Source organism: Glycine max, chromosome 13 (assembly GCF_000004515.6).
Source record: "Glycine max cultivar Williams 82 chromosome 13, Glycine_max_v4.0, whole genome shotgun sequence".
Classification (NCBI taxonomy): domain Eukaryota; kingdom Viridiplantae; phylum Streptophyta; class Magnoliopsida; order Fabales; family Fabaceae; genus Glycine; species Glycine max.
Window position 1 is genome coordinate 33,322,556 of NC_038249.2, and position 15,425 is coordinate 33,337,980.

The window sequence follows — 15,425 nt, forward strand, 5'->3', positions numbered from 1 at the left end:
TAATTCAAATTTTAAATTATATATATTTAAAATAGTTTCATTCGTTATCCATCCCAGTGACAATTATGAGGATGGTGACACTCACATTAATGATATCAATAGTTAGGCAATAGTGTGGATGGTGAGAGAAAAAGAAAGAAAACAACTATCTCATCTTATTACTTTCTAATTTATCACTATTCTCAAGAAAAGAAATACATTATATAAAAAAAACAATATAGATAGTAAAGAAAAGAAAAATATATTTAATTGGTACAATAAAATAATTTATTACAACAGAGTACGTACTACTGTTATGATAGGTATTTTATCGTATATTGTTTTAATATATTTCGACTAGCTAATTAGCCCTAAAAGAACGAAATTACAAAGTGTAGGTAATTATATCAAAGTTTGACATAAAATTGATGCATGAAAGAGACTCTATAAACCTAACAATTTTAATTAGAGTATCAACTCTCGGAATGATGGGCAATATGCACACTTGGAATAAATAATTCATTAAAAGAAAAGTTTCTTAAAAAAAAATTGCTAGCCGTAAAGATCTTAACACCATAAGGTTACTTTCCAAGCAAACAAAAAGTGATAACTGATAAGGTTTTCTTTTTTAATGAAAATATAAAAGTGACAAGTTGATAAAATAATCATATATAAAGGATTTAATATCTTAAAACTAGCAAAGGGTTTTGAATATTCTTTTACTAAATCAAGTGCAAACACTTTTTATATGTCCTTGCTTTACTGAAGGTGGACTTGGAGGGGAAAAAATATTTTTAACGTAGAGAATAAAGATGAAAATAGGGAAGATTAATTTGGATAATATATATATATATATATATATATATATATATATATATATATATATATATATATATAAATGTTTGTTTCCATATTTACCTTTTATTTTACTTCATCATGATTACATTGCTCTTTTCTTTTGCTCATTAATTTTTTATATTGCAAGTTGAGTGTGGTTTCTACATTTAAAAAATATTGTTTTTTTTATCAATTTTCTAATATATATATTTTTTTAAAATAATTATTTCATGGGAAATAATTTTTACCAAACAAAACAAGTGCAAAGTATTTTACTTAATTGGATGAAATTTGGCGGTAATCTAAACACATTTTTTTTAATCATGGTGTGTTGGGTTTTAGTTTGGAATGATCAAATCGTAGTTATAGGCAAATTTTCAAGAGACAAACTGCTACCAACCAACGATTTAAAACATTTTAAAGTCAAACTTAAACATACACTAGTATAAACAACCTAACCTAATTACCCTTCCTTACCTAAGCCGTAACGAAACAATGGAAGTTGCTATTATTAACACGAAGGGAGTTGCTATTGGTTCTGTTTTCATTGCTAATAGTTCCTACCAAGGAGTTGACACCTATTTTTTTTTTTTCAAAAATATCCTTCTGATGAAAACACAATTTTTTCATATCATCATATAATATAATTGTGTTTCCATTATATAATGGGGTGCGAAAAAATACATTATATAAATATGATTTCGTTGTTTATATGTCAATGAAATCATATTTTCGTGATATTAAAAGATGAAAAAAATATATTAAAAATGTGATCCTTTTAAAACAATACAATAAAATTATATTTTTGTTGTTTATAAGTGAGGATGTTAAAAAAAAACTAATAATAGAAATATGATTATGCTGTATTGTTTCAACAGAATCGTATTTGTGTTGTTATTTCAATGGCGGTGGTGTATGACTTGGTGGCATAGTGTGTGGGGTGGGGCGTGACTCCATGGTGTGGTTTGGGTGGGTTAAAGTGTGTTGGTGCAGTGGTGATTTAGGGGAGTTGCAGAGGACTCGTGGTGGTGCGGACGAATCTAGATCATGGAAGAGGGGGTCATGTGCATGTGGATCTGGGGCGTAGTTGTGCTGCATGCAACTGATGTCGGGGTGGTGATGGGTCGCTGGGGTCACTAGGTGTGAAGGAAAGGGGAGGATTTGCATTGAGGGATAAGGAGGTCTTTTCCCGGATTTGTAAGAGTCAATAGCAAAAAGGGGAGGGACCAATATCAAATTCCCTAACAGGATCTATGTCTCAACGGGCTCATATGGCATATGCTAATGGGTATGCAACTGCGAAGCCCAAATAACAGTTGAGTTGATGAAAGAATGTAATTGAAGAAAAAACGTTTACATAAAATCCTGTGCATTTAAATTGGACGCGGTCATAAATTATTAACAGGCTATTAATCTACAATTAAAATATAATTAATTATTTAATCAGTGATATATATTTTTTGGCAAAATCAGTGGTATTTATCAATAATATTTTTTGTAATTTAGTGATATATTACACCCAACTTAAATATATTAAATTCAACAACTCACTTGAGAAGAAGTCATTATGTATTTGTTAAATTTAATAGAAAAAAAATGAGACTTGTTTAATTGACATGTCAACTTGTAATTAGGAACTAGAGATAAAAAGAACAGAGAATTTTAATCTGTTTTGCTAATCACCAAATGTAAAGTAAACTCATGAAGAGACATGAATGTAGTAGTTGGGATTTTTAAATGAGACAAACTTCACATCCAGTTGTTTATGGATTGCGTATAAAGGAATTTAATATTTGGTACTTGGCTCCGATGAAGCCAGCATTTTAAGAGAGCATGTCCCTGAAGACAATTTCAATAATAACCCTATACAACCTCTGCCCAACATTCCATCTAAACCTCTTAGCATAGATGAATGTCTCACCCTTATCATGCCCTACTCATAATTATTGATAATGAAACAGAATGATTAAACATATTGATTAAATTTCCAGACAATAAAAATTTAGGGGATAATATATTGGGCCGGTTTTTGAATATATTGGCCCTCCCATGCAGGTGTTGATCCCAATCCTTAGCGTTATTGCAATGTAAAGGGGCGATAGAAGAAAATTATAACACACAAATGTACTAAAAATGAAAAATAAATGGCCCATGCAGGTCTCGAACCTGCGACCTTCGCGTTATTAGCACGACGCTCTAACCAGCTGAGCTAATAGGCCATTTGATAAGTCTGATTTAAATTTATTTTAAATCTAGAACTAAAAAAAAACGAAATATTCATGCGATTGTATTTGGGCTCGGCACAATACATTGACCCGACTAACTCGACTATTGGATAATCTTTCTGCAACCTCTTGACTCTTGTAAATATGAAGAAAAAAAACTCATTACATACCATTATATGGTATGTAATATGTGTAAATTATAAAGGACATGATTATAAAATTTAAATTACGAGGATTTAATTAAAAAAATGTCGTGTTAGTGATATTTAGCCGCATTTTAATGGTGCGTTAACTTATAAAGGACATAATTATAGAATTTAAATTATAAAAATTTAATTAAAAAAAATCAAATGATGAGAACGTAATTAAAAAAAAATCTTACAAAGTTACAAGAGAATTTACTGATTAATTTAACCTTAATTAATGCAATCCCTTTAATTTCATTTCAATGTGATATTGTTTCTCTAATTTTATTTCAATTCATTCAACGTGATAGGGATGGGTAAATCTACCCCAAAAAATCAAACAAAATGAGGGTCCGGTACGTGCTTTGCTACGATTAGACGACACACCACGAGAGGTTATCACATTACATGTGAAAAATGATTCTTGCTCACGCCGACGTTTTATAGTTTCACGAAAGAATTTAGAGAACCTATACATGTTTGTAGTCAAATCCAACTACAGTGTTCAATGTTCTCAAGTATAAACTCACTTGATTTCGGCCATTTCCAAAGCTCGTATGATTTTAAGATCTCACCGCTAGAAATTTCGCTAACAATTTGTTGCTCTCACCGAGTTGCTTAGATAAAAAGTTTCTTTTAATTAGTAAGACACAAGCTAATGTAAACATGCACATCATCCTAACAACCCTAACTATGCCCACGTGATTGTGGGAGCTAGGTTGTGATCTTTTGTCAAACTTGAGATATACTATTAAAATCCTTCTCACAGTATGTGAAAATTGCGAAAAATATGCATGTCACTTGTTTAAGTTTTCAATTGCTTTATTTAATCCTCATTTCATCTCCTGTTCAGTTCCGAGGATACCTATTTCAATTTCGTCAATATTTGTTTGTTGGTCCACTTAATTAGCTAATTATATCTGTGAAGTTCAATCTTTTTGAGTTGGATGGTCACGCACGCATGTATATGCATGTTTGATTGCTTAAAAATTATTTCATTTAATTATTTATTTCTTCATCTTCTCTTCTTTTTCTTTTTGTAAGATTTATCATGATTTTTTTCTTAAGAAAATTATAATGAAATTGTATATCGTTTTGGATCAGCTGATCTAGAGTTACACAGTCACAAACACAATCTAGACAAATTGATTTTTGTGTTCTTGTTTTCCAAGTGCGTGGTGGTTTGTGGAGCCCTTGTGTTGGTTTAGAAGGGGGCAAATTCACCGTAGCAATTTTTGGGTGTTTACTTTGATATCATTAATTCGGATAACCAAGTCAAATATATAGACAAACGGGTTGGACGTGACCGTATGTGGCCAAGGATGCCCATGTCCCAAACTTTAAAAACATTAGCTTGACTTACGTATGATTTTTTATTTTTAAATTCAGAATCAGTATATATTCAGAAAGAAAAACGTAATTACATGAATAATAATAGTTTCGTTCATTTATAAGAAGACTATAGTTAAAATTAGGAACCTATCATTATAGACTTATACTACCATGCATTGATAGAATATTCAAATGTTCAAGATTTCTCTACCATTAATACAGATTTGTTGATCGACCAGGCGATTATAATTTACTATACCCATCAATATCATGGTACTATCATTACAGATATTAATGATGATATTTAAGTCTATTAAAAAGAGTCCTTAAATATCCACAGTTTGTCTTTCATCGTTATGGATTTTAGCAACGTACATCAATAGTTTAAACGAGTTGTATGTTCTTGAACTCGGATGTCCACTCTTCATTAATATCTTGTATCTCTTGGCTTGGTGTCTGTCACTACTCGTGGCACCTACCCTGCTTTCATCAATATAATGCTTGCTGTTCGAAAAAAAAACATCAATAGCTTTTCATACTCACGACCATGGCCTTGTTTTTTAATAAGGCGTTCATAATTTTTTTTCTTTGTTTTGTCTTCTTTTCATTTGTAATAAAAAAATTACCCTAATGTCTGACCTTTTATCAATCATTAAAATTTATAAACACAAGTTTGAATAAAATTCATATTGTAAACTGTGTTTATAAAAATAAACTCTCCTTTTACTTCCATTTCAAACTGACTTTCAAAGCAAAATTGTAACAAAATTCAATTTAAAATCAAGCTCAACTTAAAACCAAACAAAATACTTTTCCAGCTTTACTTTTTGAACATATTTTTGGGCCTTCAAACTAAAAACCAAGCATGCACATTGTTTTCCATAATCCAAGGCTACTGCGGGATTGTTATTAAGATCAAACTTGCATATTTACTATCAAATCATTGAATAATAGCATTTATCCATTAGAATTTAAACTATGCTTCAATTTCATATCGGTTCTTCCCAAATTTGGGTACTTGCTCTCTGTTCCTCTCACAAATAGGATGGATAATTGTCTTTCTATCGAAGGGTCTCTTACTGTATCGAAGGGTTTACTAAGTCAAAAGGTCGTCTGCTTGATGTTTCTTGCTGAGATCTCATGTGCGTGAGGATTTGACACAACAAGAGAGAATACCTGCAAAAGGTATTTTAATGTTTAAATGAGGATTCGGCTTAGAACTACCAGGGATATGTAATGATTATGTGAGAAATGAATCAGTCTCCTTATTTGAGGGATTCTTTCCTTTTTATACTAACATTATTGGATTTGGGATCCACTATTAGAAAATATGCTTTCTACATCGGTTATTTATGACTTTCAACATCGGTTTTTCAACCGATGTTGAAAGTACCGACGTTGATAATATTATCGTTAACATCGGTTTTTCAAAAACCGATGTTAAAGTAAAATTACCAACATCGGTTATATAAATAACCGATGTTGCTAATATGAATTACACCCAGAAAATGTATATTAATATTGAAAGTTAACATCGGTTTTTACAAAAAACCGATGTTAACGAATGTGTTACTGTTGACAGTTAACATCGGTTTTTTACAGAAAACCGATGTTAACGTTGTTAACGTTCGTTAACATCGGTTTTTTATAAAAACCGATGTTAACGAATGTGTTACTGTTGACAGTTAACATCGGTTTTTATAAAAAACCGATGTTAACGAATGTGTTATTATTGACAATTAACATCGATTTTTATAACAAACCGATGTTAACGAATATGTTACTATTCACAGTTAACATCGGTTTTTATGAAAACCGATGTTAACGTGGGTTAACATCGGTTTTTTCAAAAAACTGATGTTAACGGATGTGTTACTATTGATAGTTAACATCGGTTTTTTATAAAAACCGATGTTAACGAATGTGTTATTATTGAATTTTAACATCGGTTTTTTACAGAAAACCGATGTTAACGAATGTGTTATTGTTGACAGTTAACATCGGTTTTTTTAAAAAACCTATGTTAACGAATGTGTTATTATTGAATTTTAACATCGGTTTTTTACAGAAAACCGATGTTAACCCACGTTAACATCGGTTTTTATAAAAAACCGATGTTGTTTTCAGGAATTTTTTTTATATAATGTCTTTGTTTTTACAAAAAACCAAAATTTAACCTGTAAATTTAAAATCAGACCACACAGCACACAACATATATCATTTGCATTCAGTTTTCAAATAGATTTTAGCAAAAAACTAGCTATCAACAAAGGTTGTTCAATGTTAAGATGAAACAACAATTGTAAAAAATATAATGCAAAGTACGTAAACTAATTTATTAACCTAAAGTTACATAGTTGCCTAACATCCTATGTTTGATTTCTAACTTTTAGATAATATTGTGCCCACTGTATGCGAAGTGCCTTAAATCTCTCTGCTTCCAATGGTCTAACTTCATTAAAATACTGCATGATGAAATAAAAAAATAAATTAATAATGTAATAACAATTATAAAAAAACCAAATTTGTTTGTAATAAACAATTACCGTCTCCCAATTATTCCTGAAAGATCCTAAGATTATGGTGGACATCCAGTGCATCACGTAGTAGCCACATTCAGTGATTCCTTTTTGTCTATTACACTAAATACATAATGAAATTTGGATATTAATTAAACGTTAACTACAATTAGTGTACACACACATAAAATATATATAAGTAGAACTTTTATTTAAATCACGTACCTTAACAACAATCCACCTAGCAGCAGCCTTGGATTTCGGTTGTGGAGTATCATCAAGTCCTTTCAAAGCACTAGTGTTGAATATAAGGAACATTAAAATATTGATGTTGTTGAGTTATGCCAATGAAAATGTATTGAAAACAATACTGACCTGTTAATTATTCCCTTAAGGTAGTTGTCTGGCCTGTTATGCAAAGAACAAAACCAAACAACTAGGTTTTCCTTAGGTAGAATGACGACCATTTGCCAGTGTCCACTGCAGTAGAGACGAATATAGTTTATTGTAGTAGTATAGATTATTTAAATTCAATTATTGTGTTTGACTTACCTATTCAGATAGGCTCCAAGGTAAACATCTCGTTTTGAACTCTGTATCCAACTCTTGATGTAACTTTCGGATTCAAATTGTGATTGTCCAGATCTCTGAATGGACTGTGGCTCGAGGAATCCATACACATCAGAATTCCCCGCTCGCACACTTGTCTCAGTCAGATGGCTGTGTTGTTAAGTCAAAGTTAATTATGTATGAATTTAAAACAATTACTTTGGTAATTAATAGTAATCTAAAATGACTTACAGAATCCACAACTGTATAACTGATATGCTGAGACATTGACCACCATGTGCAATTTCAGAGAGATCTTTGTGCTTTATATACAACGGGAAGTTTTGATTAAACACCCCGAATATGGTAGCATCCCACATAACCTGGAGCGGCTTCAAAAACAGTTGTGGGATGGTCAATGTCATCAGGTACAAGTGTAAGGATTAATGGTGAGAATTAAATCTCTGGTAGTCACGGAGACAAAATGCAACATAAAGATTATCGTTGTACCTATTAAACTTTGTAAGGATTGCTCAATCTCCCAAGAAGCCTTAGTCACTGCAATAAATCTCCAAGTGGCCAATGCTCATATTAATTTACAAGAAAGAATCTTTCTATACAAAGAACACCCACCACTACCACTACACAGAGTTTAACAAAGCTCAAGAAAAATAAAAACTTAATATATAATAACTACAATTAATTAGACTGAGTAGGTTGGATACAGTAAGTTGGAAGAAAAAGAAGAAAGGGAAAAAAATGTCATGGTTTTTTCTTTCCTGCCAATATTTTGGGCTGTTTCTGAATAAATGGTGAAGACTGAAGCCTCTTGAAAAAAAAGTGAGTTCTACCAAGACTTTATTATAATAAGCTCAAGATATTCCCTAGTGTGGGCCTTTAGTGCTTATTTGCTGAACCTTAAAAACGGAGTTCATGTACATACCAAGACCCAAGACACATTATAATAACCCAACCTTCAAGATTACGTGAATTTGAGTAAAACTTTAATATAATTTTTCTTTCAATAAGTGAGTAAAACTTTAATATAATTTTTCTTTCAAGAGAATGAAACAACAGCTACTGACAACTAAACAACAATTGAAACTAAGGATAAAAATTAAATATTACTTTTCTCAATCTCTTTCTACTTCTATGTTAACCCAACCTTCAAGATTACGTGAATTTGAGTAAAACTTTAATATAATTAAATATTACAAATTAAAAATTATTTAATTTTTTTAAAAAGACTAAAATAAAAAATCGAATAATTACACTACCGATACATGTATACTATTTACTCTTAAAGATCTAATCACTTCACCCCTCACTATCTTTTTTACAACATCTTACCAATAGAAAAAACTACCGCAAGTGACACTCTTTTATTTTGGATCACTCTATTTGCACAGCTGGTTTAACCATGACAATGACACCTAGTCTTATAATGTCTCTAGTTAGTCTGTACTATCATCGCGACAGAGTTAATCGATCTCAATTAAATCTAGAAGAAGTATCAGCTTTATAATATAGTAGTATCGAAGATATTTTCCCCTTTATTATATTGAGATGAAAAAATCGATATTAAGCATTCATATGATATAATTATGGTTCAACAGTTGAAAGAAGACGCTCAGAAGGTCCAATTGTAAAGGACGTGGTTTGATTTGGTCTCTGTATTAACTAATTTCTAATATAATTTGCTGGTACCAAGACTCTAAATTCCTTCCCTCCCCCAAACACCACAACCGCATTAAAAAGAAAAACTGGTTTAAAAGGGTACCAAGTCAGCCACAATTGAATCCACAATTGAATCCATCCTTACAATAAATTAAAAGCCAATTGGCTATTCAAAAACACAAGTGTTGTGGCACACAAAGACTACATGAAAAGAAAGTATAACTAACCAGGATCACATTGGTTGTAGAAATCTTCAACATCTGCAATAGCATTACCAAGAAGAAAAAGCGCATGAGTATGGAAAAGCTTCCAAAACCTTCTAGCATATAAATTGTAAAAGATAAACAAATACATAAGGCTGAATGTCACATTCAAGCATTGAAAATGAATATAGATATTAAGGGCCTGTTTGATTTTCTTCTCAATTTTTCTTATAAAAACTGATTTTTAAAACAATTTCACAGTACTCAACAATCTATTTCTCATCCAATATGTAATAAGTTTCGAAAGTTGTTTCCAAAACCAGTGTTTTAAAAACCAAAAACAGTTGGAAGTTGTTTTCTTATCCTCTTCTATTTTCTTGAAATGCTCAGGGGAAAACGTTTAGAAAACAAAAATGTGTTCAAGGAAGGACAAAAACTTTCAAATGTGCTTAGGAGACAAAAACAAATTTTATAAAACACAAAACTGTTTTTGAAAACAGTAAACAAACAAAGCCTAATAATAAGGAAATAAAAGAAACGTAAGAAGCTCTCAACATTTTAAAACCGAAACTTACTTGCATGACCTAAACCCTAAGTTTAGAAAAGAAGGATCGAAATAGAGAGAAAAGGAACATAGCAAAGAGTTTCGTTTCAACTAAAACCCTAAGGAAGAGCCAGATCGAAAAAATTGTTGAGGGAACTTACTTGCACCGCGACTACGAAGCAGAGGGGTGTTGTGTTTGAAAGGGTTGAGCGTAAACACACAAACTCCCTCCCTGTTGTAAAGAGAGAAGAAAGCGGGAAGCCAAAAATTGAGTGTGGAGTGAAGTGATGGAAGGGATGCCCCTCAAATTAATTGCAATGTTTATACGTACAAGCTGTAAATTGTAATGTTATCAAAATTAATTTTTCTGAATATCTCTGTGCAGTGAACGAAATTTTGATGGAAGGGATGCCCCTCAAATTAATTTTTTCCATATCTCTCTGTGTAGTGTACGAAACATATCTCTGTGTATTATTATTATATAAAACACTTAGTTTATGCATAATTAATTTTTTCCATTAAAATAATTAAATATAATTCAATACAAAATTAAAATTATCATTAATCAAAATAAATTCATATTTATTTTTTTTTGTTAAAATCAATCATGATTAATATGAAGGACGAAATAAAAACAATTAAAAATTTGGAAACGTAAAATTCAATCATGTATTATATTTAATGAAACGATTGAATTTACTATTTTTTTAAACCATGTATTATGAATTTAAATGCTAGATAAAAAAAATAATAGGGATATATTTTGTAATTTTTAAATTATTTTAAAAATTAAAAACTAGTTTTTTATGTAAACTTTATAATAAAAAAAAACATTGTTCTATTCTTTTTAAGTGGTATACCTAATACAAATACTTAAAAATAATTTGGTATAAATAAACACTATACTGTCTATACAAAAATATTCATTCTAAATAAATAAAAAAGAATATATAAATACTCATTCATAAATAAATAAATAAATTTATAAAATATTTTGACCATCCATGTTTTTATATTTTTTTATAAATGCATATTTGGCCAAAATTAATTTAAGTAACATATCTTAGTAAAACGCGTAGATTTGATATGTATTAAATATATTTCAGAAATTAATTTTCAAAATTTATTTGAATTCATTCACGAGGATGTAAGTTTTGCTGCACATTTCACTTAAAACACAAATAAGAAAAGGAAATATTGACGGTGTAGGTTTGTGTAAGATCTAACAACTTCATCCTAGTTTTTTAGACGGAAGAAAATTTTTAATTAAAATATAATTAATAACGCAATATATGATTTTTTTAAAATATATAAAAATTAAAAAAAACGCAATATATGATTTTTTTAAAATATATAAAAATTAAAAAAAAATTTATATTAACATCGGTTTTTTGGAAAACCGATGTTAACATATCATACGTTAACATCGATTTTTTGGAAAACCGATGTTAAGAATGATACTTTATTTACAAATATGCCACCGCGTTTAACTTAACATCGGTTTTGTAAAAAACCGATGTTAATAAGCCGATGTTAAAACTACTTTTTGTAATAGTGATCTATGAGTCTATCACATCATAATTACCAATTGAGTAATACTCTTCTTAATCATGCTTAGATTCTTTAATTGAGTGATTATTCTTAAGTGGATTTACTGATGATAATGATGGTCAAATGATGCTCGTTGTTTGCACATGATGAAGGCTGAGATGTATTGTTTGGCATGTGTGGGTACGTGGCTAAAGAGAGTGTTTGATTTGACCATGTCAGGTATCCCTTCGTCCTGATCGGGTACTTTATCTGGTATAGCTAACCAAGTTCTTGGCCTCAGTTTCTGTGTTCCAAATAGAATTGATCATTGGTTCTTAGTGTACGTCCAAGGGGAGAGTCTATGTAGTGTGAAGCATTGCAATTTTTGTGAGTAGACAAGAAAAATAGGAAATGCAAAAGAAACCAAAACGAATCCGATATTCGTGTCCAACCGGTAAAAATGTGGACTGTTTATTTAATGCAATACAAGATTATACAAAGACGTAAGTCAATTAAAAGCACTGCGAATCGAATTAGATCTTTGAAATATGAATGAAAGCTAGGGATGGAAGAATGGAAAAGAAGCATGAACCTTCTTGATTCCAAAAAAAATGCAAATTATGTGCTGTGAGAAATATACGTGGTTGACGACTTTGTGGTGGGCTTAAGTTTTTTATTGAAGCAACTAACCTCAATTGGGAAAAAGGCATATTTTCTTTGGGAGAAAAGAAAAAAATGAAAAGTAGAAAACTCCATAAGTCAATGAATGGCTGCTGCCCACGTTTATGATTTTATCAATTAAACATGAAGTTCACAACCCACTTTTTATTCGCGTTTTACTATTATATATACTAACAATGCCAATGGTAATAGTAATAAAATGTAAAGTAAGGGTGCAACGTCACAAGCAGCAATAGCCAATGAGACAAGACGGTGATCCCCATCTAACTTCCACGAGAAGTAACAAACAAAACAGCCCATTGAACGCGTTTTTCCGCCTCTCTGGCGCTTTTGACTTTGCCAAAACGCAACAAATTGGAAGACCGCTGTTTTTATACAGTATAGTAGAACCAAATATCCAGCGCCATTTTTTCTTTCTTCGTACAGGTTCAAAGCATTAAAATTGGGTAATGGAGATATCATATGCATTAAAGTGAAGAACTTTTTATCCAAAAAATAGTGCAGTGGAAAGAGTTTTTTCATACCGACTACCAACAATTCTTTTTTCTTTGACATCCCATGATATCAAACTGACTAGGATTGTGGATTATATAAAAAGGAATTGATAATTTTTGCTTCAATAAATTAATTACACCTTACGATAAATCAGGATTCAAATTTAACTTTCTCTTGAGATAGCTACCATGTAAATATTAAGTTGTTTAAAAAATAAATTTAATTATTTATAGAAAATATCTTACGATTTATGTGCTCTAATAATGTATTTTATAAAATCACAATCAAGTAAAAATATTTTTAAAAACAAATTTTTAGCCATGCTTAAAGAAAAAAACTACTGCACGAAAGTTACGAATTCAAACTTGACAAAATCAAGTTTTGCATTACCAGTCATGGAGGAAAGATCATCGTCCCATAAAATTGCAACAAGATAGTTTCGTTCAAATTGGTGAATGGTAAATTTCGTACCACATATCATATTGTGAAACGATACAAGTTCGAAAGGCACAAAAGGTAATATTTCAATGAAGACTATGTTTATGTAAAACTTGATTGTACAGAACTAGAAGTTGAACATGAGAAGACAAAATTGTCACTATGTGTATACATATATATATTTCCTCCCAATAAAGATGAATCTAAAAGTGTTGCGAATAATCCATAACAGAGGAAAACAGAACCATATACACCAACTATACATTGATTCAAGTATTCTACTATCCCTATGCTAATATCTTGTCCCATAGAAAGAATATAAGAATATGACAAAACTGATGAAGAAATAAAAAAAGGTTTTAACATTTGATGAAGGAGGAACAAGTTATGCTACTGAAGGTAGTCATTAGTCAATGGCCGGCACCGGGGCTAGGAACAGATCGCAGAAGAATTTGTTCAGTGCTTATGAGGTGACGCGCAATGAGCTTCTCATCGACCACGGTGGAGTGTCCTTTTCTGCTGGGTGTGGAAGTTGGGACGGTGCCCTTGGGAAGAGAACTAAAAAACAAAGATGGGTCAACCTTGTTTTTGTTGTGTTTCTGTGCACCAAGATGAAGCTTTCTGGCTTCTAGACACGAACAAAGGGAAGCAAAGAGAACCAAGAATAGAACAAGGTGAGAGCCAAAGCGTGCCATGGAAAGTGGAAACTGAAACAAGGGAGAAAGAGTGAGGAGAAGAGAGGAAATGGAGTCTGTTGGGTGTCTGCGAGGGAATGAATAATGAATAATAATAGGTTATGATGGGATGAGCTAGCTAGTTTACGTGTTATATTTATAGGACCTATTTAGCATTAAATGGGTGGGAAGATAGAGAGAAGACTTTGACTTCAAGTTTTGTTGAAGCATGGTCCCTAGCAAAGTCAAGAGAAAAATGAGTAGTAGAATAAAAGGGACAAAATTGATTATAGACCGAAAAATACGTACAAGTTTTACGAGTATTTTTATTGATTAATTTGTAGGGTTTTAGTATGAGACAATGCTAGCTAAAATGACTTATAAAATACTACTAACACTTAGTAAAATTTAAATAATAAAATTGGTAGCTGCTTTTCAAATAGAGGAGTGGGAATGCGGGATAGGTGTGTATGTGTTTATAGAACAAAAGAGACAAGAGTCACATTAGTCAAAATGCTGAGTAATGCATATTTCCAAAATAGTCATCACTTGGAGCGTGCCGCGTGGGCTGCGTAAGTTAGTTAAGACGCCGTCCTCATCTTTTTGGTAATTTCCTTTAACTTTCTTTTTTTTTTTTTTTTTTGATTTTCTACGACGCCGTAAGGATCCACTCTAATTAATGCGTCATTGCCCAGCTTGCTTCCCCACCCATCTATCCCTGGTTTTCCATTTTGAGAATATTCAAAATAGTCGGTGTCTGCGGTTTAGTGTACCCCTCCTTCTTACTCTTAAGTCATAAGAAGTTTCTCAATTGGAAAAAAAATAAAATTAGATTCAGTATTATAGATATCTTAATTACTATTCATTATATAAATTCAGAATTTAAATTTTATATTTTGTAATTTATGTTGATCTCAAATGCTTTTTTTTTTTATAGTGTAGAATATTATAATAAAATTTCAGTTTTATTTAAATATTAGTACGGAGTTGATCCTACTGTTCATATGTTAAGTTATTAATTTTCTTAATTAGTAGTATCAGTTTTCCCGTAGGAAAAAAGAACCCCGATAAACACAATAAATTCTGGGAATGGTGCATCACATTTCACTTGACAACTTATTTTATTTGAGTATAAAATGGGAATATGTTTTGCGCGAGGAAAGAAAGTCAGCAAGGTCTATTAATTAAAATGAGACCTCATGAATCATGATATTAAAGGTAACAGAAACCATCATTTAAACATTACTGATCGCATTACATAAATATTATATACGGACAATTTCATTGAAATTGAGTTATGAATTACAAGTGAGAGACTCAAATAATTTGTAAAAGATTACCGATTTGAATTTAATTAACAAGTATTATACAGTTATATTTTTAAGTAATATTAAAAAATAAAAATTCATATACCTAATCTAAATAAACTAATAAAAACTATGCTACTTAATTTTAGTAGGAAAAATGATTTATTTTAAAAAAAATAAACAATCAATTTTGAGAATGTAAGTATCTGAGATGATAAAAATTTAATGTAAGGAATTTATAATAATTAAT

At 30.8% G+C, this 15,425-nt stretch overlaps 1 long non-coding RNA gene and 1 other non-coding gene across 3 annotated transcripts; both read right to left on the minus strand.

Annotated features, from left to right (window-relative positions):
• Positions 1 to 2,961: 2,961 nt before the first annotated feature.
• On the minus strand, positions 2,962 to 3,035 carry TRNAI-AAU (transfer RNA isoleucine (anticodon AAU)). The gene has a single exon. It is a non-coding gene; the product is annotated as a tRNA-Ile (tRNA).
• Positions 3,036 to 6,775: 3,740 nt separating this feature from the next.
• Positions 6,776 to 7,362, minus strand: LOC102666986 (uncharacterized). 2 transcript variants are annotated; one of them, XR_005887941.1, is made up of 2 exons: positions 7,303 to 7,362; positions 6,776 to 7,023 (listed from the first exon to the last, which is right to left on the minus strand). It is a non-coding gene; the product is annotated as an uncharacterized lncRNA (long non-coding RNA). The 2 variants fall into 2 exon arrangements; XR_417676.4 differs by lacking the exon at positions 7,303 to 7,362 and adding an exon at positions 7,105 to 7,163.
• Between the last annotated feature and the right edge of the window lie 8,063 nt (positions 7,363 to 15,425).